General features: G+C 42.0%; 1 long non-coding RNA gene across 1 annotated transcript in view; it reads left to right on the forward strand.

Moving 5' to 3' along the window:
* Positions 1–18,033, forward strand: part of LOC110339592 — a 296,369-nt gene extending 278,336 nt beyond the window's left edge. Inside the window, exons 3-4 of the long non-coding RNA XR_005869461.1 lie at positions 15,254–15,335; positions 17,299–18,033. This is a non-coding gene — a long non-coding RNA (uncharacterized LOC110339592). The remainder of the gene's footprint in view (positions 1–15,253; positions 15,336–17,298) is intronic.
* Positions 18,034–22,557: the final 4,524 nt, after the last annotated feature.

Here is a 22,557-nt window from a genome sequence, read left to right on the forward strand (position 1 = left end):
AGTCCTATGCTGGTTTCCCAGCTATCAGTCTGGGGTCCAAGAGGTCCCCCTTGTTCAGGTCAGCTGTTTCTGTGGGTTTCTCTAACCTGGTCTTGACTCTTTTGCTCATCATTCCTCCCTCTCTGCAACTGGATTCCAGAGTTCAGCTCAGTGTTTATCTGTGGGTGTCTGTTTCTGCTTCCATCAGCTACTGGATGAAGGAAGTCTCTAGGATGATATATAAGGTCATCATCAATCACATTATTGGAAAAGGCTCTCAACCTTTGCTTAGATTCTTAATTGGGGGTCACCCTTGTAGATCTCTGGACTTTTCCCTAGTGCCAGATTTCTCTTTAAACCTATAATGGCTCCCTCTATTATGTTATCTCTTTTCTTGCTCTCCTCTAGTCTCCCCCTGACTCAGCCCCCTCCTGTCCTCCTCTCCCCTCCTCTTCTCTCTTTATTTTTCTCCTTACTCCCTTTCCCCTCCTTCCAGGCAACCAATTAGCTCTGGAGATCTTGTCCTTTTCCTCTTCTCAAAGGCAGGGTGGGGGGCATGTATGTGTCTCTTAGGTCCTCCTTGTTTCCTAGCTTTTCTGGCAGTGTGGATTGTAGGCTGGTACTCCTTTGTTCTATGTCTAAAATCCGTATATGAGTGAGTACATGCCAGGTATGCCTTTTGGTGACTGGGTTACCTCACTCAGGATGGTTTCTTCTAGTTTCATCCATTTGCCTGCAAATTTCAAGATTCCACTACTTTTTTCTGTTGAGTAGTACTCCATTGTGTAAATATACCACATTTTCTTTATCCACTCTTCAGTTGAGGGGTATGTAGGTTGCTTCCAAGATCCAGATATTACAAATTATATTGCTATGAATATAGCTGAACAGATTTCCTTGTTGTATGAATGTGCATCTTCTGGGTATATGCCTAAGAGTGAAATTGCTGGATCTTGAGGTACACTGATTCCCATTTTCCTGAGATATTTCCATACTGATTTCCAAAGTGGCTGTAGGAGTTGGCACTCCTACCAGCAGTGGAGGAGTGTTCCCCTTTCTCCACATCCTCTGTAGCATAAATTGTCATTGGTGTTTTTGATTTTAGCCATTCAGACAGGGTTAAGATGGTATCTCAGAGTTGTTTTGATCTGCATTTCCCTAATGGCTAAGGATGTTGAGCACTTTCTTAAGTGTCTCTCAGCCATTTTAGACTCCTCTAATGAGAATTCTCAATTTAGTTCTGTACCTCACTTTTTAATTGGATTATTTGGTGTTTTGGAGACTTACTTCTTGAGTTCTTTGTAAATTTTGGAGATCTGCCCTCTGTCAGATGTGGGGTTGGTGAATATCTTTTCCCATTCTGTGGACTGCCTTTTTGTCTTGTTGACTGTGTCCTTTGCCTTACAGAATCTTCTCAGTTTCAGGAAGTCCCATTTATTAATTGTCAATCTCAGTGCTGTGCTACTGGTGTTATGTTCAGGAAGTGGTCTCCTGCGCCAATTCATTCAAAGGTACTTTCCACTTTCTCTTCTAAGAAGTTCAGTGTGGCTGGATACATGTTGAGGTCTTTGATCCATTTGGACTTAAGTTTTGTGCATGGTGATAGATGTGGATCTATCTGTAGTCTTCTACATGCCAGCAGCCAGTTATGCCAGTACCATTTGTTGAAAGTACTTTCGTTTTTCCATTGTATAATTTTAGCTTCTTTGTCAAAAATCAGGTGTTCATAGGTGTGTGGGTTAATATTGGGGTGTTCAATTAGATTCCATTGGTCTGTCTGGTTTTGTGCCAATACCATGTTGTTTTCAGTACTATAGCTCTATAATAGAACTTGAAGTCGGGATGGTGGTGCTTCTGGAAGTTCCTTCATTGTAGAGGGCTGTTTTGGCTATCCTGGATCTTTTGTTTTTCCATATAAAGTTGATTATTGATCTTTTGAGGTCTGTGAAGAATTGTGCCGGTATTTTGATCTGGATTGCATTGAATCTGTAGATTGCTTTTGGAAAGATTGCCATTTTTACTATGTTGATCAAACCTATCCAAGAGCATTGGAGATCTTTCCATTTTCTGGTATCTTCTTTAATTTCTTTGTTTAAAGATTCAAAGTTCATGCTATACAGGTCTTTCACTTGTTTGGTTAGTGTTACCCCATGATATTTTATGTTGTTTATGGCTACTATAAAGGGTGATGTTTCTCTGTTTTCTTTCTCAGCCCATTTATCATCTGTATATAGTAGGGCTACTGATTTTTTTGAGTTAATCTTGTATCCTGCCACTTTACTGAAGGTGTTTATCAGCTGTAGGTGTTTACTGGTAGAGTTTTTCGGGTCAGTTATGTAAACTATCATATCATTTGTAAATAGTGAAAGTTTGACTTCTTCCTTTCCAATTTGTATCCCCTTGATCTACTTGTGTTGTCTTATTGCTCTAGCTAGACCTTCAAGTAGACTATTGAAAAGATATGGAGAGAGTGGACAGCCTTGTCTTCTTCCTGATTTTAGAGTAATCATGTTAAGTTTCTCTACATTTAGTTTGATACTGACTTTTGGTTTGCTGTATATTGCTTATTATGTTCAGGTATGTTCCTGTTATCTGTGATCTCTTCAGGACCTTTATCATGAAAGGGTGTTGGATTTTTGTCAAAGGATTTTTCAGCATCTAGTGAGATGATATTGTGGTTTTTCTTTTGCAGTTTGTTTACAAGGTGGATTACATTGATAGATTTTCATATGTTGAACTGTCCCTGCATTCCTGGCATGAAACCTACTTGATCATGGTGGATGATTTCTCTGATGTGTTCTTGGATTCAATTTGCCAGTATTTTATTGAGTATTTTTGCATCAATATTCATGAAGGATATTTGTCTGTAACATTTCTTTATGTTCTTTCCTATTTTTTTTTAGATCTGTAGCGTTATAGAGAAAACTAAGCATTTATGCCTATTAAAGGAGCTATGGTTCCTAATCTCAGATGGAACTTTATTCTGTTCATCACATTTTTAAAATGTTTCAATTTGTGTCTCTGGGCTCCCCTACTTTGAGTTCATTCCCAAGCCCCAAACCAGTGCTCAGAATGACTGACTGTGCTGAGTAGAAGTACTACAGTCAGCCGCAGGGAAGGTACAAAGCTCCTGCCTTCCCTCACTCCAGGATGGTTTCTTCCCACTGGGTTAAAAAAGGCACAAATGTCACCTGCATTCCACCCAATCCTGTCCTCTTTTCTGTGAGACATGAGTTTTCACTTTTCAGAGCTCATCAGTTAGGCAGCGCCAGGTTGCCAGTAAGCTCCAGGGAACTTCTTTTCCTTCCTGCACTGATATTACAAGTGCATCCCATTACCTCTGCATGCATACTCATGTGCACACACACAAGCACACACGCATACTACATAAACACATTGACACATTGATGATTACTTGCACACTTACTTACTGAGGCTGCAGACATGTTTATATAAGTGATGGGACTGGAAAGACCTAATAGAGTGAGTAGTGTTGAGGGTCTGACTCTACTGGCTAGCTCCAAACCATGATTAAACTCCGTGTGACACAGAGAAACAACAAAATAAACAAGTGGACAAGAACATGACTAGGATATCTGTAGGGAAGAGTAGCTGAGGCCAGATCAAGGGATATTAAGGTGGGGGGGGTGAGAATGCTCAATGTGTATAATATACATGCATGAAATTATCAAAGAATGTAACCAATTAAAAAATCCTGGGAAATTTATCAGTGTCTGGACTTCTGAATATTAATTGTTCAAAATGGTATAAACAGAAATACAATTAGTAACAAGCTGGCTGGAAGCCCTGTAGACATCTTTTGTTTTTCTTAGGTTTAAGGGAGCCTGGAGTTTTATCTACTTTTTTTGTTGTTTTGTTTTGTTTTGTCAGTGTATCCCTGTGAAAGCAAGACTGAACGCAAATGTGTGAGCCTCCTGCCTCAGCCTCTGGAGTGTTTAGTTGGTGTGTGCCACCACACCCAGGTGTGAGCCACCACGCCTGCTGTTTCTGTCACTGCAGAAGGACAATCAGCCACACCTTTCTGTTCTAGTTTTAGCTCCTTCTTTACCTCTCAGCAAAGTCATTGAAACAGTTTGGTTTCTAATCTCAGAAACCTATTTATAGGTAATTAGGTAATGAATGAGACATTAGATTGAATTTTCTGAGAAAAAATTTCCCTGGCTTAGCTTGGCCCCTGAGTAATACGAACTGTCAGAGCTCTCCTTCTCTCTCTGATTACATTAATTACCTCTCTTACCTTGCAAATTTAATGTAGAACAAGTATTTTATCTAAACTTGAAGAATTTACTAGAGGTTAAGAAGTTATATAACTTTAATAAAAGCAAGAGTAACAGAATTACCCTCCAGTTTCTTGCCATGAAGGTTAATTCTGCAACATCCCCCAGGTCTCATTTCTACCGCCTTGCAGAGGAGGCATGTTCTTCCATTCCTGCTTCTTTCTCTCCTCATCCTGCCAGAGTGGAGGGAGCAGGGCAGAAGCCTCTACACAAACCAGAAGGGTTCTCTGTGCAGCTCCTCACTCCTCACGGTGCACTCTTTTCCACAGAAAAGCAACCATTCGAATCTGTGTTCCTCGGCTGTCACAGTTAGCATCCATTGTTAACTTGACACACCTAGGAAGAGGGAAACTCAGCTGAGGAACCACTGCCATCAGATTGGCCTGTGGTTGTGTCTGTGAGGAATCACCTCCATCAGATTGGCCTATGGGCATGTCTATGGAGGCATTTTCTTGATTACTAATTGATATAGTAGGGCTCAGCCCACTGTGGGTGAGTATACCACGAGGATTTGAGAGTTCCTCAGCCCCCACCGCCAGTTTGAGAGGAAATACTAAAGATGCAGCTAAGCCACATGTAGAGAAGAAATAATCCCCATCAGCACAATCTAATGCTGGCCATCAACACAATAGAAAAGGCAGTATGTAGATGCAATATGTAGATGCAATATGTAGTTGCAATACGTGGTTGCAGCTTTCTACCTCTTGCATCAGTGGCTCCAAGCAGAACAGTATCAAGGGTATGCCTCAGTCATGCAGATGCCTTCCCTCAAGCCTCTGTCCCTAGACTTTGGGGTTAGCCTTCCTAGTCATTGATAGGTGGTTCCATTGGGCCCAAGTTGCAGAACAGGATGCCAGAGTGCAGAGGTGGTAAACATTAGTACCTGCAACAAGGGCTTCTGCAAGGTATGTCGAGATCACTACCATTGGGTGTGTCTTTCTCACCCAAACTCTCAGGGTGCCACGAGGATTCCCAGGGTTAATGGCTGCAGGAATTGGCCTCCATAGAGAACCCCCAAAAGATACTATGTGAAGTGTCAACTTGGCAGGATGAAGTATGACCTGTATGACTTCCAGTATGCCTAGAAAAACATTACTTCTAGTATGCCTGGGAGAGTATCTATAAAGGAAGTTATCCTGTGAGTCTCACTAGCCCAGGTAAAGAGGACCAGTCCTCAGTGTCTGCAAACAGCAGTCATTGGTTGGGGATGGATGCCTGGAGAATGAATTCAGGTGGACTGGTTATGTCTTTGATATCTGACATTAGAACAGTTTTCATGGCCCCAGGGATACCAGCATCAGCTCACCTGACGTAGGTTCTCAGGCTTTTAGCTTTGAATCACACCACAGGCCTCCCTATGTGCCCTATGGGCCTGAACTAAACCAAGCCACTGGAGATGGGTACAGAGCTGTGTGGCTTCTTCCTTGTCATAATCACAGGAACCACATCCCCTCGTGAGTCGCTCTCATGTATCTATGTTAATACTCATTCACTCAGTCTCCTTGGAGAACCCTAGTGTGCCCTTATGTCCCAGCCGGTGGAAGTATGGGAGGGGCTGCTTGGGACCTCCCAGCTCTTGTGAAGTTGGAAGTCACTCTCTAGCCTTTCACCTGATGATTGTTTCCTCTCTTTTGTTTGGGATCAATTTCCATTTCAGCACTTCACAGCTCACCTCCTGAGAGTAGGACTGCTTCCATCTGACTCAACATTGTATTTGGGAATCAGCAGTCTGTTTGATTTCCCAGCTCATAACTGGAGGCAAGTTTGTCTCCATGTGAGCCACACTGTGATCTTAACTCTTATCCCAGACCAGCGCTGTACAATGTAACATTCTGTAGTATCATAAATGCTGTTTCCCACAGTGACCAGTATAACTCAAGAAATGGACAGTTGCATCTGTTCCATTTTAACCAAATTTCAACTATTTTATTGGAAATTTAACTGCCCAAGGGTTGATGGGTACCTATTGGGTAGTGCAGTTTTGAACTCTTAAGATTAAAAAAAATGTAGCAGATAAATAAGACAAAAACAGTTATGAAATAACATAGGAGTAAACTGATTTGAAGCAAAACTATTTGGTTACTATTTTAGAAATAGTGATCCCAAAGTATAAAACTGTATTTCTAAAACCCTGAGAATGCATGCAGATGTTCACATGGTGCCGACGGGAGAGCTGTTTTTAGCCTAACCCTCCAATGGTCAGCTCAACAGTGTATGTTTATTAGTGAAGTATGCCTGCACAGACTCCTAAGGAGATAGGAAACTGAAGGGATCACACACACACACACACACACACACACACACACACACGCACACGCACGCACGCACGCACGCACGCACGCACACACACACACACACCACATCGTGTTGTCTTTTGGTGTCCAGGGGACTTTTCAGCTACAGATGAACCCAGAGCTCCTGCCCATCAAGTTCTCTCACCACACAGCTGAGAGTCCGTGGTAGGAGGAAGAATGCCGCCTCTCACGACCTTGTGTAAGCATCATCTCTTCGCTTACATCTCATGCTGTAGTGGTTCTTTTTCCCAGGTGAGCATCTTTCTTGATGTGAACTTTTCCCAGAGCATCATCAGGCTAGCACTGCCCAGAATGCCCAGCAATAATGACCGAACACCTAGAACGTTCCGCTGCTGGTGGTAGAAAAAAACTCTCGGGAAACCGGGTGACACAGAGGAGGAGCTAGTTGAAAGGTTTGTCCCTCAAGTCACATCTCCTCAGGATGTACTGGGAGTAGACATTTAAGCTTCCTAATAAAGTCAAAGGCTAGGGAGAGCCTTCTTTCAATAACATCTAACATGCACAATGCTGGACACAGACAAACGTCCGTTCATCCCCAGCTTTCATCCCTGGAAAACTTGAATATCCTTATCTTGATCTGGAGCAAGTAAGAGAAACTGCCCAACCTCCATCTGAAGCCAGGCTGACACATTCCTGCAACTCACACCACGAGCTTTGCTGCAGGAGAGCCGCGGGAACTATTCCCAGGCCCAATTCTTTCCACATGAAGCATTTATTCGATGTGCAGTCCATGTGTGGCACTGTTGCTTATGTGCTATATGTGTTATGAAGCCGTTCAGCGCTGTACCTCACAACACCCCCATAAAACAACTGAAAGATATGTAAATACAGGGTGCAGAAATAGCTTGCCAATCATATTTATGAAAACACGTTGCTAGATTTTTACACGTTGCCATTTTTATTTAGAGGAAAAGAGGTAGTACCAGAAATACCATTGTCTTTGAAAGAGGCTCATTTTTTTTGTCCAAAGTTGGAATAAAAAAATCCAACATTTGGTCCTGAGTGCATAATGGAAATGCTTCACAAGAGTGAGGAGTGGAGTCTGGATCCTCAGGACCCATGTCATAGGCGTCCAATGTATTTTGATTTTTAACTAGATGTTATTTTTTCCGCTTTTGATGTTCTTGTTAATAGTTTAAAATGATATAGAGATATTCATATCTTATCTTACACATTTACTGAATTTTGGCAAATTGTTTGCAAGCAGTTTATCCATTTAATCTGTACCTTTGCATTTACTGGGCCGATGCTTCTCCTTATTATCTCCCAATATTCTACCATTGGCCATGGAGACCTTCAGTTGATCTCTCAAATCTTATTCCCAATGGCAGTTACTCCCTTTGATATTTATACTCTTCGCCCTTACTCCAATTCTATTATTAGTGTCCATATTTTATAATTGTGCGTCATTTATTTGATTGAGTTGTCCTAGTTACGTTTCGTTTATCACTTAAGTATTACTTGTCATTCTTTGTTATATTTAAATTTTACTTATTTTGATTATAATTTGCTTTTCTTTGTTTCCAAATGCAGAAGGTTAGGGGATTTTAAAAAATATTTTCTTCTTATTTTTTACACATGGGTGTTGTGCCTGCATGTATGTCTGTGCAGTGGGTGCATACCTGGTGCCCTCGGATGCCAAAAGAAGGCACCTGACGCCCCGGAGCTGGAGTCACATACGGTAGTGAGCCACCGCATCAGTGCCGGGAATGGAAGTCAGGCCCTTGGCAAAAGTGGCAAGCAATTTTAACTGCGGAGGCGTCTCCCCGGCCCCTGATTATCACTTAGTCTTCGTTTTCTGTAAGTTATGAAGCAATAATTAACTTCAAAGCATATACTTTGCTGGATGCTATTTTAGGTATGGATTATTTTTATTTTTACTCAATTAAAAATTCTCCTTATTGCTTTGGTCCATGGCTTATGTTGTGAGTGGTCGACAATTTTAAAAATATTTTTCGAATAGATGAGAATTGTAGAGACATATTTATGGTACTGTACCTAAATCCTTCACTTACAGAATACACTTGGCAGTGTAGTAAAATCATTTTATATATTAGTATCCATGTTACAGAACAGATATGTTCTTTCTTGTGACTATTCCAGGTGTCCTTTAAGAAAAGCCGCAGTGTTGTATGTGGCCTAGAGAGTTCTACACATGGAACTTGACTCACAGCTCTCTCCAATCTTTGTATGCACTGACATGCTGACTTTTAAGTAGATGTGGTCTAACCAGGAACATGCATTGCAGGCTTCCCTCCTGACTGTGGGTGTGTCTGCATTCCTATTTGGGGTCCTCTGAGATTTGCTTCCTGTATTTTGAAGCTCTTTAGCTGGACTCACATGTACTTGGCTTCGGAACTCTACATGATCGTGTGATCCAAGGGAAGGGTCTGTCCACTCTGGGAACACTATTCACTCAGAAACTCACTGCTGATGCTCATGAACAGTGAATGTGATTATCATCTCCATGATGTCTCCTCCCATGCCATGCTTACATTGCAGTCATTGTGATACTACTTTATTAAACACAATTACCCTTTTATTGAGTGTTCAGTTCATACATATTTAATTTAGCATTACGTTAATTCACATACTAATCTAAAAAATCTTTTCATAGCCCCTTTGTAGATGCTGTCTGAGTTCCATGTTCTGACGAAAATTGTGAACTTGGTTTCCATGAGTTGGAACAGAGTTGGAGCTTCTAAGTTTCAGGCATGCGCAGTTAGGGTACCATCAGAGATGTCACCTCCCCAGGGGAGAGCACAGTCCCTGCTTCTTCAGTTCCAGGAACACGTATTCCTCGGCTTCCTGATTCATGCCTGCATCAGTTTTCGTGTCTTCCATCATAGAGATTATTCCAGACTCCGAGTCCTGCTATGTCCTTAACACAGGTCCTGGCTGCAGGGTGCCCACACAGATAATCCAGAGCAATCTAAGAGTCTCTACTGCAGCACTGGCAGAGTCTCCTGTGCTATAGAGATATCACTTATGCGCTCTAGAGATTTGGAAGTGGTGTGTTCGGAGGGCTGTTACTTAGCCTGTCAAAGCCCTTAAGTCATTCTCATTCCCACTTGAACTTTCAACCTGTGTAGTATGCTTCTGATAGCTTCATGATAGTTCTGCCTGCCCTGAACGGTACGTTAAGAACAATCCCAGAGCTTACTGCTTGTGTATAAAATATATTTAGATTCTCTCTCCATCCCTCCCTTCCTCCCTCTTCCTCTCTCCCTCTTCCTGCCCCATCTCTTTTTATGTTATGAAAACTACTTTAATGGTCAGGTTTAATTTATCATTTGGTTTTACCCTCATGTATTTATTCACAAACTAATGACTATTGTCTTATTTCATCCTATTCTTCCTGGAATTGATTCTGCAAATTTGGTAGTATTTTCACTAAGTAAAAGAAAGGCTAGTTGGTAAAAATTTTTATTTTCTCAATCTTAAATGAATTGGGTGTACTGTCTTCTCATTTTCATAATTTCAAATGTTCTATGGATTATAAAATGCTTCATCTTTTATTTTTAATATTTTCTTCTCATATTGGATTCTTTTCACTTTGACTCGAGCATCTGGTTTTGCTGATTACATTGCTGGATCTTGGGTACTGCTCACTGGCCTCTCTTGAGTTGGTTGGTTCTTCAGCTGTTTATAGACCGCTGCTGAGTCTACGGGAGAAGCTGTCATCATTGCTCAAGTTTTACTTCTGGCTTTTTAACGCCCTTCTTCGGTTTGAGTATGGAGTTTTAGTGCACTTAGTCAGCCATCCACCTGGCTATTCTGTTCTTGTCCTTTATAAGATTTCCTATTTCCTTAAGGATGTTTCCTGTGAAATTTCTTGTGTTTCTGGCAGGCAACAAAGGTGAGGGCAGCCAGATTTTTGTTTGTTTGTTTGTTTTTAATCTTCCTGGAGTTTGAATTGATTTTATTTTTTAACTCCAAACTCATATTGGCTCTTGGGCAATCAGAAGGCACGAGTCCGGTGGAGATGCTGGAGTGGTAGCCATGCCCTCACTCTTGGTGAGCTCTGACGTCGCTGGTTCCCTGAGCCATGAAAAGAGGCTACCCCTCTATCTAGATAATTCTCACCCTCACTGCCAGTGGCATAAATGAGGAGAAAGGCCTGCCCACTCTCCCAGGAAACTTCAGGTCAGTCATGTCCTACAAATTGTGTCTTGAAAACACTCAAATGCCTTTTTGCACTGATAGCTATACTAAGTATATTCCAATATAGCTGCATGTAGCTGCTCTATAAATGTGTGGGTACTTGTAAGTACACATTTATACATGGGGAGGACTCATTTTTAGATATTCAAATATCTTTGTTGGGACTACTTGACTGCAGTCTGTCTGTGGCTGACTAATACTGCCTTGTTCAAGTCTTTCCACCCATGGTGCTGTCTGAAGAGCCTGGCTCCCAGGACTGTTTTGATGCAGGAAAGGTCAATTACCTTAATTTGGCTGAGAAGTGAGTAGTAGTATGATCCAGGCTGTTGTATTCATCGGCGTTTTCCCACACTCCTCCTCTCGGCTGCTTTGTCATGCATACTCTCTTGTGAGCAGCTGGGATGGTACCCAACACAGGTGCAGTTGGAATTCCTAGCAGGCACAGCATGTAATTGCATGAATAGTGACCACGGCAGACGGAGTTGGCCCAGCCTTGTTCCTTAGGAGACCCTCAGAAGGTATAAAACCTCATATTCTTTTCTAATTCACTCTTGTCCTGAAATGGTTTAAAGGGCTGTCCGGAAAGTCGGTCTTTAATGAGTGGAAAATGAGGTGGCTTATCTGTCTGCGTGTGCTTCACCACTTTCTGAGTGACTGCAGATGAAGAATGGGAGGCTAAGTGAGCGTGGCTGGTTTTAAATCACCTTACAGACTGCACTCTCCTTCTAAAGGCAATAGGGTGTCACTTACGAGTCCAGACCTTGGTACTAAAGGCTGTACCCCAACCCTTAGCACACAGTTCATGAATTACCACCATCACCAGGAGCATGCCCTGAAAGCTTCAATTTGGGCAAGATTAAGTCCTATGATTGCTATGATTTTTCTAACCTTATTTCCCAGAGGAATCGGGTTGATATAGACTGCCCACCATAAACCTAAGGCCTATGCTACCCTAGAAATGTAAGGGCGGTTTAAGTGAAAAGCAGCAAATCTTAATTTCCAACACATATGTATTTTTGAATGGGTTTATATACATGAATGAGTCATGCTATATCTTGCCTCAACAATCAGAGTGCCTTAGTAAAGAAAATTATATGCTGTGAAGAGCTACAGAAAGCCATTGTAGAAGAATTACTTTGAAAGAGAGAAAATGAATGATCCACTGTGTGAAATACATTCATGGAATAATATAGCCTTAAGAATCTTTGAGCCTTCTCATTTGCAGGTGAAGCAATCAAAGTCTAAGCTCATGGGGGAAGTAAATGGCAGGGCCTATAGTCCTCTACTATTCCAGGCACGTGTCTGATCTTTCAAAACCTGCTGGGAAGCCTGTGTGAGCTGGCATCACCCCCCCCCCATGCTGACTGTCCTGCAGTCACACGCTAAGACTACAACAGGCTCTTTAGTCTCATGAATTGACATCTTTGTGGGGCATTAAACCTATTTGAGTCAGACCAAAGGATTTTCTATCCTGAGACTCTATATTGATAAATTAAAAAAGTAACTATTTCTGTGACCCCAAACACCAACAGTTAAGGAAACATAAATTGAAAGAAATGTGTCAAACAATGTGTCATTCAAAAAGTGTTTTTCCATCTGATTGTGGCCAAAGAGATTTTCAAGTCAAACAGAAAACATGTAGAGGAACCTGCCCAAATGAAAACACGAGAATGGCTGCAGTATGCTATCTATTCCATGTTGGCGCGAAGCACGTTGTGTGCGTGGAGCGCCATGAAGTCGGGCAGCATCTGCCCATCATTGTACATGGACAGGAAGGGAGGGGAAGGCACGTGTGTGTCTCCTCATACTCTCATTGCTTTTGCTAAAACTATTACAGTTGCTGCTGGCAGTGAGATGTGTTACCCACCGAAGTCAGCTTGATCATCACCAGTTCTAATGGCCTTCTGTCTATGCCTACTGCACGAGTGTCGTGAAACACTCAGGGAGTTCAGGAGAAGATGTTCCTTTCAGGAACCACTATTACCTCACCTAAGCAAAGATGCAAGTCAGTTATTTCAGAACAATAGGGTGTCGTTATCAGCCACTAGAAAGAGTCTCCGGGGTCAAGCTCATGGTTATGATCTGTCATCTGTCTGAGCACACACTGGGCTAAATAAATGGAGTTGGGCCAGCCTCTTTAAGCCACTGCCATCCCCTAAAACCCCTCTGTCTTCTGCATAGACCAAGTGTCAGAGGTTGATGGTTTGCAATGGGAACCGACAGCTCTGCCTCTTTCAAGTATTTGACGATGTCGTCCAGTATCACCTTCAATTATCTATTTACCCAGGCAGAGGCAGCTCAGGTTGCTCTATGTGGGCTTTCCCAGGTAACAGCCCGCATCCCACAAGAACATGAAACACTGTGGGATCATCACAATTAAGCATGCTAGAACTGGGAAATCATCACAGGAAGGCCTGCACGCAGATACCCAGCCATGACATCTCCCTAGATCTCCTAACACTCTTACTCATTGCTTACGGTGACAGTATGGGTGCCCCAGATCAGTGTTCTTCAGCGCCATTGGTCAGTAGTCCCTGATACACGTGATTATTTCTCTGTCCCAGTGTGCAGCTATCATAGTTTAAAAAAAACATAGCTCCCATTATTGATAGAAGGAAGTCTGGCGTGGAGGAAGGTGCTTCTGTTAGAATTAATATCTACAGCTTTTCGGCAGGGTCTTCTCATATGTTCCCGTTGCATTAGAGTCTACATCTTTGATATATTTTTCCTCATCAAACTTGTTACTTCAATGACAGGTGGCTTGTGAGATTGGGAATTCAAATTACCTTGTAACTGAACTATTTGCAGGTTTATGTTCTCCATGTGTTTGTGGCAGTACTGGGAGCAACAGGACAGACATGCATGTGTGTAAGCTCCTAGGCTGTGTCTGTGGCACTTGAGCTGGGTCTCAATTTCCAGGCACCCATTCCTGTCCTTCATGTGCCATCCAGTGACATTAGGAACAACCAGAAACTGTCTCTGTATTTCCTAGTTTTCCAAAAATGTTTGTGAGCGTGACTTGCATCTTCATCTAACCTCTTGCTTCTTTCTGGTGGTTGATCAGGGATACCCAGTGTGGAGAGCTTAGTATCTTCAAAAGTTGCTCAGGCCATGGATTGCCCATGCGCTATTTATTCCTGGACGTGGGGATTCCGGCATCTTTGTGTCTAACAAGATCAGACAACCAATTTCCAGCCCCATACCTGAAAACCCTTGTTAGAAAATGTTCCTCTACAATCACTCTTGCTGTCAAATTCTATGCTAGAGAGGGTCCTCTAGAGGAACTGAAGAGTGTGTGTGTGTGTGTGTGTGTATGCATTTGAAACACTGTGATTGCTTGTATACAACATCTCACATGTATACACAAATGTGATGCAGTAGACTTAGGGGATTGTGGAGCTTAGAGGTCCAATCATTACGGTCTGGAAACCAGGAAATGCCAGCAGCCAATTTCAGTGTTGCTTTAAGGTTCTGAAAACAGGAGACCCAGGGGTGTAAGCCTGAGACTGGAGGACAGAGAGGGTGAGGCAAGATGCCCCACTGAGGCAGAAAGACAGGAAAACAAGGGTGAGCTCCTTCTTTTTGTTTCACTGAAACCACCAACTTACTGCCAGGCCGACACACACATGGGAGAGGCTCACTAGCCTAGGTCGGCTGAATTCGTGGGTTCATTTTTGTCTCGGGTCTAGGAACATCCTCTTAGCTACACCCAGAAATGCAGTCTGGGTGCTCTGCGTCCAGTCAGATGATACCCAGAACCCATCACCACCACACAGCTTTTAATTAGGGGTGGCTGTGGGAAGCAGAGGCCTATCCCCAGCTTTAGTCTCTTGGTGTTACTGCACCAGCAAAGCCTTGAACTTAACTATCATCGCCCCATAATTTTCACCTAAACACAACAGTAGTCAAGTTTCTTAACATTTTATGCCCTGAATACTACTTTTTTGTTCCTTTAGATAGAAACGTGCTACATAGCATTTGTTAAGACAAAGATCTGGTTTCGTTCTGATTAAAGTTTCTTTCTGCAGTATAACCATTCTCATTAGCTTACTGCGATTTAATGAAAAAGACAATTGCAAATTCACTGAAGTGATGATCAAAGGAGGGAATTTTCACAATTTGAACATTCCTCAACACACCCTATGCTTGCTGAAATGAGATTCCCTTAAGAACTTATCTCCTTATTTCTGTGTGTGTAGGCATGTGCTCTTGCGTGTACATACATGTGGAGAGATAAGAACAACCTTGGTTGCTATCCTCACAAACACCATCCACCTCCTTTGAGACAGGGTCTGTTATAGACCTGGAGCTTGCCAGTTAGGGCCAGCAAGCCTCAGGAATGGAATGTCTTTGCATCCGCAATGCCAGGGTATAAGCACGGTCCCTCTGTGCTGGGACTCTCTTGTGGGTACTGGGAATTGAAATCATGTCTGCATACCTTTATCAAGGGAACTGTTTCTCTCATCCCCTTCCTCCTCCTCTTTTTCATCTTCACAGATTACAGAGGGTGGTGGCTGCTCTCCATTGGGACAGAGTGCTCTTTGGGCTGTCTATGGTGACTGCAGCTGCCCATCCACAGGTATGGCCTTTTTCTACTTACTGAAAGTTCATGTGGCAGCCTGAGGTGTGTTAGAAACAACACTTACACTCTTGCAAAGAGCAATTGTCAATACAACCACAGTGGCATTCAGGTGTAGACACTAATGACTCGACCATTGCCTTTTAGCAAATGTTCACTTTCAAATTGCCTGCACATGCATACAATTGTTTGGCCTCTAAACTCATCTGCTTTCATAACAGAGTATTTCATTATCTTAGGAACTATTTTTATCTAGCAATATAGGGGAGACATTGCAGAACATACTACAATTAAACATCAGGAGAACAAGGGACAGTCTCAATCCAAAGGTAGACGCACAACCATGATTCTATTGTGTCTTCAGAAATAAACTTGCACACAGAAGAGAGGTCTCATTGAAAGCCCTGAACTGTATATCCTGGTGCCCTGTTGGCCTTAGTCCTTAGGAACTGGGATCACTATAGATGTGTACAGAACAGAAATCATCCTGTATCTCAGTGATTGCCTGTAATTTCACAAAGAGTTAACTTAGAAGTATATAACTATAAACCACTGAATTGCATATTACAAGTTATCATAATCTCACATAGAGCCTTAAGTGTTTGTGTTAAGGATCACATTCGAAAATATTAGCAGGAAGCACAAATATATATATATATATATACATATGTGTGTGTATGTATGGATGAATGGATGTATATATACATGGATGTGACTGACAGATATACTTTTAACTAAAAGTAGCCATTTGAGTGCAGCTGCCTCTCTCCTCACACAGCATTTTGTTTTCACCACTGAATCGCTTCCCCAGATCTCACTGGGACTTTCCACACGATGTCACACAGTGTGCTGATGCACCAGCTCTTTGGCGATCACTCCATCTGCACTGGGCTCTGTTACTGCCTCCATTTCATGGTGGTCCAGTGTGTCTGCCCATACTGGGAGTTTCGTCCTCTGGGCTCCCCATTAGATGTAATGGTTTATGGTAAATTTTGATAGTTAACTGAAACATTCCCCCAAAAGTCCTCCCATTATATCCTAGCTACCTGCATTACACAGAGAGAAATAATTTTCTCTTTTTTATTTTTTGATTGTGGAAGGGGCACGGCATGCTGTAGCATACATATGAAGGTCAGAGGACAACTTTCAGAAGTCCATTTTTCCTTCCACTCCATGGTCCCAGTGATCAAACTCAGTTTGTCAGGCTGAGCCTATGGTCTTAAAGGTTTAATTTTATTTTCTGCATGTATGTGTGTATATATATATGTATGTCCAAGTATATCTGTGGCCACCTCCTGTCTGCAGGCATCTTGGGAAGCTAGAAAAGGATGTCAAAAAACCTCAAAACTGGAGCTACAGGTGGTTGTGAACTTCCCAGTATGGGTGCTGGGACCTGAACCCAAGTTCTCTAAACTGCTGAGCCTCTCTCTAGCCCAGAGGCTCCATTAGTAAATGAATCGGAAGCAATTTCGAAGAGTTGCTGAGCTTTTGATTAAAACCACCTTGGACTTTAATGTTTCATGTGCTGTGGAAACATTCCATCAGAGTGGGAAGGGAAAAGCCTCATCACAGTGTGTGTGTGTGTGTGTGTGTGTGTGTGTGTGTGTGTGTCTGCTGTAGTGTGACCTCCGCTGGCTGTGTGGGCGAGGAGGTTTTGAAATCAAGACGAGACAATAACTAGCCCAGAACTCAGCCTCAGAAGAAATTTGAGGATGACCTGGCACACACTGCAAAACTTAACGTGACCGAGTTCCCGGAGGTCGCCATGTTGATGCCCTCATGTTGTGGCCCTCACGGGGCAGATGTTTAGTCTCCAGATCTTTTTGGTGACCAAACAAACCTGACATTTCAGAGACTCCACCATTTTTCTCAGCCGGGCTTGTAAAGAACATACGCTCATTGGCATGTGTATCACAGGAAGTCAGGCTGTAAACTTCAAGCTATTTTGATCTTTTTATTACAGATTTAACACGATCATCTGAAAAGCACACAGGGGGAAGAGCCAAGGCTAGCGGAAGTCCACGGTGTAAATGCCTAGAGTTTATCCCCAGTCCTTTCTCTCAGAATTTCTAGAGGCTTCTATTCACATGGGGATGCAACAAGCTGTTCAGAATGCTTAAACACAAATGTGTACAAACAGCAGTCTCTGCAGTTCTGAAGAAAGTGAAGGGACCTGTCTCTTTTCATCACACATACACCAAGTTTTCCATCTACACACACAATCTATTATTTCATTAACATGGTAAGCTTATCTGTAATTTACTTACAAATTTATTAGTAAAAATATCCATAGTATGTCCTTGTTTTCCTTGTGCTAAAATGAATTAACATTTAAGGGAGAACTCTTTCTAAAGCAATTGACTTGTTTAAATGGGGCAATAAAATGGATTTCTTAATAGCCATGCAATAAACCCTGACTGCCTTATAATCTGCCAAGGGCCCTCACATATAATACTGTATCTGATTCCCATGTTGACTTTGTGGATTAAGTGTATCTGGTAAGCTAGATCTACAAAAGTAGATTGAAGAAGAGAAGGTAAGACCTTCAGTTCCTAAGCAGCTGTTGCACAATGACTACAACCTACGCTTTGAGACTCTTAGTGAAGAAAGCTTTACCTGCAGCAGTTCTTAGGGTTGCTATAGCTATACCACTCCATAATAAAAGTCTCCTTAGGACTCCTCCTCGCTCTGCTCTGCCCTCTCTCCCCTTCCTTTCTCTCTCCATCATCTCCCTGCCCTTCTGTCCATCCTGTCTTCCCATCTCTCTGTGTGCACACATGTGGAAGGTGCTTATGAATGTTAGATACCAACATTGAATGCCTTCTTGAGTTGCTTGAGAGAGGGACTGTCACTGAACCTGGAGATCAGCAGTTAGGCTGGCTCGTCAGTGAGCCCCGGGGATCTAATTGCCTCTGCCACCCCCTTGCTTCTGCTACAGTGTACATAGAGTGCCAGAGGATCTGAAATCAAGTCCTCAGGCTTCTGCAGCAGATGCTTTACCGACTGTGACATCACTCCAGATCCTATTACAGCTTCTAAAACTTGCTCGCCCATTAAACCACTGGTGCCAACCCAATAGTCTAAACTCTGCTTGTCTTTTGCAGCAATGATTTGCAGTCTGTGTGTTTACATGCACAAACTATCCTCCGAGTGTGAGCACTTGGTCTATAAATGGGGGAATACTCTTTAGAAATGGAACTGATGAAGGACCTGGGTGTCTGAGAGGGTGAGTCTTGACGGTGATAGCCCCTTCCTGTTCCATCCCAGAACTCTGTGTCCTCATTCAGTAAGCTATGAAGAGCCTTTTCTGCATGCTCCTCCTCCTGAGAACTCTGCCATGTCTTTCCTACCTTGATGAGATAGAAATTTAGCCTATCCTCTCTCAAACTGTTTCTATCAAATATTTTTCAGAGTAACTAGTATGATGTGCATACTTCCTGTTATCATATTGTTTCCCAGGTCACTTTTTCAGAAGAATGTGTTGTGTTGTCACAAGCTTGACTTATGAGTCTGTTGATGATACGTGCTGAGTCAGTGTTTCCTGGTGTGATAGCTGTGTATTAAGTTAACCGTGGCTGCACCCATCTCTCCTCTGATTTCACTCCGTAGCGGGGAGCTCTCCACCACACACTAAATCTGACATCTCAGTTTGTCCTTTTCTCTGTGTCATCTGCCGGTGCTGAACAAATCTGCCCTAGAGTTTGTATCATGACTAAGGAAGGATGGCTTTTCTTTCTGGTCCATCACTTTTGGTTTTCCATCTATCAAAGATAGAGGTACAAAATTCATAGCTGTTAAATAATCTTAGAGACATATTCCTTTTAGAAGACTCACACCCCCCTGTCTCTAAACGGCATTCCTTTGGGGCTAGCACCTGCTGTAGCAGCAATCATTAATCTGCTAACACTTGCTCACCCCCTCTACCTGACGCTTCCAGATTCATGTGTCATTGTGACATAAGGGTGCTTCATTTTTATTAACATTTTACTTTGTTTTGTGCATATCTGTATTAGGGTACGCCACATGTGTGTAGTTTCTGTAGAGACCAGAAGTGGATGTTACAAGTATTTGTGAGCATCGCCTTGCTTCCTGGATTCTTCTACTACAGAACAAGCTTCAAAAAAGCATCCCATAAGATTTTCCTATAGTGGCAATATTTCAGTGCCTAACAGGTTCAGTGAATAGTGACACCTGCAGCCAAGTCTGAGGACCTGAGCTGCATTCTGCCTTGCCAGCTTTCTACCTTGAAGGATGGAGCCATCCTTTGATGAGGGTCTGACATTTTAGACAGATGTTGGAGCTCTGGTGAAACTGACCATCTTAAATCCCTAATTTTTTTGTCTTGATTTCTTGTCATTGGTGTGAATGGGGCATTGAAGTCACCCACTATCACTAAGTGGGGGGCAATATGTAGTGTTAGCTATATGAGTGTTTCTTTTATAAATTTTGGTGAATCTTTTCCTTGTCTTTAGAAGCAGTTTGCATCCTGGGTCCCAAACATCTTGTGACAATTTTCCTGGGGCAGATAGAAAAACAGAATCAGTACTCAGGGGTGAGTCTAGAGGAGACTGGAATCTTAGATGTGTCCAATCTGATGGATACAGACGTGCTTCTCTCACATACGGTAGTTATTGCCCTGGTTCAGTCATTTGGACCCAACTCTAATAGCTTGCTTCATTGGTTGGCTGAGATATGAACACTATCCAAATCTTACACTTAATGAGGTCAGAGCTTTCCAAATATGGTGGAGAAAAGGGAGTCTGAGGGGAGACAAGTACAGCTCACTAGATTTACAAAATCTAGTGGCCCTAAGAAATAAACCTTAATGCAAAGGCATAGAAAGGTTGAACATCTGAAGACATACATTGTGAAACTATCAAGAGTCCACATAGTTTAAGGATGTCTGCTGTGTAATAGTCTTTCTGTACATTGTGAATATGTATTACTCTTACTAGTTAATAAGGAATTGACAAGCTGGTAGCCAGGCAGGAAGTACAGGCAGGCTAGCCAAACTGAGAATTCTGGAAGGAAGAAGGGTAGAGTCAGTGCAGTCACCAGGAGACACAGAGTGAGCAAGACATGCTGGAGGACAGTTAAAGCCACAGTGCAATACACAGATTAATAGAAATGGATCAGTTTAAGTTGTAAGAGCTAGTTAGTAATAAGCCTGAGCTATTGGACAAGACTTTATAAGTAATATTAAGTCATTTGTAGTTCCTTGGGACTGGCATCCAGGAAAGAAAACTCATCCTACAAAGTTATCACAGACGATTTTCAAACAGGAAGTACCGTAACTGGTAAAAAAAAAAAGTGATTAAAGGGTCAATGAGAAAAACATGATCACTGTTAACTTATGTACTTCTAATATTCCTTTGAAACACATTGAAAGAACAATCCACAATAAAGATTTCAATTTATTTCAGTCTGTATTTATCCCCAACTGCTCCTCTGATGACAGCTGAGCAAGACACTGACCTATGAGCATAGCAGAATGTCATTAGAAGTCATTTTGTCACAAAAGTTACTTCATCAGAACAGGAGTGTTTGGTTTTCCCCTAGGTCACCAGCCTATCTAGTCTCAGGTCCTTGGCCACCCAAGCTATATTAGGGATGGTTTCCATCCTATGGAGTGGGCCTTAAGTCTAATCAGATATCCATTGGTGTGTGTCACTATTGTACTACACATCTTGCATACAAGTCACAATTATAGATCAAAGGGTTAATAGCTGGGTTGGTATCTACCCTTATCCTTTGGCAGCATTCAGGGCACCTTCCAGTTACTAGACGTGAAGGCTCAAGGCAGACACCAGAGTGAGCCATGTAGGTGCTGTCTGCATTACTCAAGTCTTCCCATTGTTATATATGGGCTTAGGAGCAGCCTGGGTTATTCAGAGGTTCCCATGGGACCCCACTGGCTAACAACTAGATTAGATGTAGCCCATTCCCGGTGATGAGATGCCTCCCCTATTATTTGGCAATTTAATTTATATTGTCTTCATACATTTTAGGAAGCTTCTAGTTCAGTAGGTTTCCATATCATGCCTCATATGGCCATTCTTTTCAGCTGTTCTACCTATATTTCCTGCCTCTCCAACCTTGATTGATCCTCCTGTTCCAACTCTCTTATCCTTCTATTATTATGTATTCTAGTTCCCTTTCCTAGGGAGACCCTTCCCTTCTTCTCAATCCCTACACTCTGTGGTTATGTGAAGTATAGCCTGCTTATCAAAGACATGGCAGCTAACATTACATATAAATGAATATACACCGTATTTGTCATTTAGGGTCTGTGTTACCTTAGTCAGGATGAACTTTTTCTAGCTCCATTCAATTATCTGTGAAGTTCATGATTACATTGTTTTAGCAGCTGAGAAATATTCCATTATGTTAAGTGTACCATGTTTTCTTTATCCATTCATCCATTGATGAACATGTAGGCTGTTTCCAGTTACTGGCTATTTGAACAGAGTAGCAGTGAACGTGGTTGATATCTCATTGTCCTATTAAGTTTGGGTATGTTGTTTTTTCTTTCAGTCAAAAAATTTTATTTCTGTCTTGTCCCATTCTTCGTTTGGTAGTGAATCATTCAGTTTCAGTTGGTAAGCTTTCTATTGTTCTAGACATCAAACTTTTGAGACTTGATTTGTATCCAAGAATGGGATCAGTTTCAGGGCAAGTCCCATGAGCTTCTGAGAGGAAAGCATATTCTTTTGGTGTTAGGGTGAAATGTTTTATAAACATCTATTAGGTGCAATGATGTCACTTAGCTTCAGCATTTCATTTTAGTTTTTGTCTTGATGACATATCCATTGGTGAGAGTTGGGTTTTGAAGTCACTCACTATCTCTGTGTGAGGGTCAATATGTAATTTTAGCTATTGAAGTGTTTCTGTTATAAATTCATGTGCATAGGTGTTTAGAATTGCATTATCCATTCGTGGATGAGTATATGGTGTCCTTCCTTATCTCTTTGGATTTTTGTTTGAAGTCTATTTTGTCAGATATTGAAATAGATAGCACTGGCTTGTTTCTTGGGTTCATTTTCTTGGAATATCTTTTTCCATCCTTCACCCTGAGGTTATGTCTAGCCTTGATGTTTATAAAGTATAATTCTTGGATATAGAAGAGAAGTGGTCCTCGTTTTTGTAGCCAGTCTGTGTATTTTTTAATTAGGGAGTTAAGACTACTGATGTTGAGACTTACGAATTAGCAATGATTGTTGAT

The sequence above is a fragment of the Mesocricetus auratus genome, unplaced genomic scaffold (assembly GCF_017639785.1).
Source record: "Mesocricetus auratus isolate SY011 unplaced genomic scaffold, BCM_Maur_2.0 Super-Scaffold_100018, whole genome shotgun sequence".
NCBI classification, from domain to species: domain Eukaryota; kingdom Metazoa; phylum Chordata; class Mammalia; order Rodentia; family Cricetidae; genus Mesocricetus; species Mesocricetus auratus.